A 2,557-nucleotide genomic window follows, 5' to 3' on the forward strand; every position below is an offset into this window, starting at 1 on the left:
CAATAGTTTCAAGTTGTTTGAGACCGTTACACACAAGCAGTCAGAAATGAGGGGCTATTTCTGACCTCACAGATGTGTGTGATGGAGACATCCAAAATAAGGATGCTTCCTTTCTGCTAAGAACCTGTAACACTCATGAGCTGAACTGGATATGCACGTGGAGCATGCTGTGCCTCCAAGTCCTGCTCAGCTTCCCCAAAGTGACGTAAAAACACCATAAGCCTCCACTCAAGCAGCCACCTGAGCCTCCTCCTACCATCAAGGGGAAGAAGAGGGAAGCTCCCTCCAAGACACCATCTGATAGCCCATAACAGTCCAGGTTCCTATCAGCTCTGATACTGATGGACAGGAGTTCATGGACATCACCACCATGAGCAGGAGACCCAGCTCTCCCCTCCACACTCTTTGGGCAATAACTTCCCTTCAGCACCAGAAGCTCCAGTTTGAAGAAGCTGCACCCAAAGCCCATTTCATAGAATCATAGAACAGTTAGAGTTGGAAAGGACCTTAAGATCATCCTTTCCATGGGCAGGGACACCTCACACTAAACCATGGCACCCAAGGCTTCATCCAGCCTGGCCTTGAACACTGCCAGGGATGGAGCATTCACAACCTCCCCGGTCAAACCATTCCAGTGCCTCACCACCCTTACAGTAAAGAATTTCTTCCTTATATCCAATCTAAACCTCTGCTGTTCAAGTTTCAACCCATTACCCCTTGTCCTGTCACTACAGTCCCTATATTCAAGCTAGTGGTGTCTAACAGTACTGCCTAACCTGGCTCTTCACAGCCCAAAGCCTGCACACATGCAGGTAGCTGGTCCGCAGAGAAACACCCCTCCAAATGCATGTTTGGAGCTCATCTAAATGAATGATGGCTGTAGAAACACCTACATGGGACTTGTTTCTATTGCTTCATGCAAGACTGGAATTACAGGGATTCATGAGGCTCCTGACTAAAGCGGCAGATAGGGTGCTTATTTGTTAATGCTTCTTCCAACTGCAATAGCAGCCATGTCAACTAAACGTACATTATCAGAAAACACAAGCTGCCAAGACTAAAGCTCTACCCCACTGCTGAGATTCCCCAGGCTGCAGGGATCTGATTGCCAAGATCTCGGCAGGAATGGAAAAGAATCAATTATTGATGCTGCAATCCGGTGCTTACAACAAAGCTGTGCCCCTTGCTGGAGATCTGGCAGCAAGAGAACACGCTCAGTGGCTCTATGGAACATCTGGATGGGGAGTGCTACTCACAGCACCCCGCTTCCAGCAGCTGCTGCCCAGCCAACAGGCACAGGGAGGAGTGGGGCAGATAAGGGGGAGAGTTTCCAAACCACATGCTTGCACTTCAATAACAGTCAGCAGCTTGCAACATATTTGGCTTCCAACCGTATGTATCCCGGTTGTCTCGTTAAACATTTTGTGTGAGTTTGGAGGCTCAGCTTTAGCTGCCTTACTACTTATTGCCTTCCTCCTCAGCTGTGCAGCAACAAACCTCCCTGAAACACAGGGTTCCATTAGCACCAGACTGGGATTAACTGGTTAGCCAAGAATAAGATCTTCTTGAGATAACACTGCGTGGATAATTAAAACCAAAAAAGCTTGGTCCAAGAAGGAAAAGCCCTGCGTGAGCCAAGCTCCAGCTTCTGGCTTCAGGTTTTCTTTTCCTCTGCCATGCCCCAGTCACAGCACAGCATTAGAACTGTATGTGTGTCTAATTGAGGAACAAGATGTTATTTACTCTTATATTCAGGGGTCAAAAAGAAAACTTACCTCCTTTGTTTACATACTAACGAATCAGTAACACTGATTAGCTGCTAAGTGCTCACGCAGCGCAATATGATGCCATTTCTGGACCTTTTGGTTAAACCAACAAACTTACTGTGTGCAAATTGATTGTAAAGGAAAGGAGGAAAGGGGATGGAGGCCTTTACCTCGGAAGACCCCATACTTTGCCTAACAGTAAATGCATACTTCAGTAACTGAGACAGAGAGGGGTGAGAAGTGGGGAAAAGGGAGGGAAAAGGGGATAAAAAAGGTGCAGAAAGTTAGAAAGAAAATAAAGGAAGAGCAAAGCAGCAGGAGAAGTGTTTAAGCTGCTTCTGAAGCCAACATATTATGAACATAAGAACCTTTAGCAGGTGTAAGAGCATCAGCTTGCACAGCTGGAGTTTCTACAGCACCGCTCAATATGGGCAGCGTAACAGAGCGAGGCACCTGATGACAGCATTGCTGGTACCAGCAAGGCAGGAGCTCCTATTAGATGCTGGTGCCTAACAAAGCCTCTCCTGAAGCAGATGGAGGTAACCAGCAACCACCACCCCTGCCTGCAGCAGCACAGCTTTCCAAAGCAAACCAGTCTGTGGTCCTGAGGATCAGAAACTGGAGCTCAGGAAACACCCAAACCCAATTCACATGGACCAAGAAACGCTTTTCCAAGTAACAGATTATCTTTTGACATTATAGAAATTACCAGCACATATCCATAAAGGTATCAGCATACACCTATAGACAGGTCTGAGCATCAGGCCTCCCTCGAAGGAATACAATCAAAA

This window comes from Melopsittacus undulatus, chromosome 10, assembly GCF_012275295.1.
Source record: "Melopsittacus undulatus isolate bMelUnd1 chromosome 10, bMelUnd1.mat.Z, whole genome shotgun sequence".
NCBI lineage: Eukaryota > Metazoa > Chordata > Aves > Psittaciformes > Psittaculidae > Melopsittacus > Melopsittacus undulatus.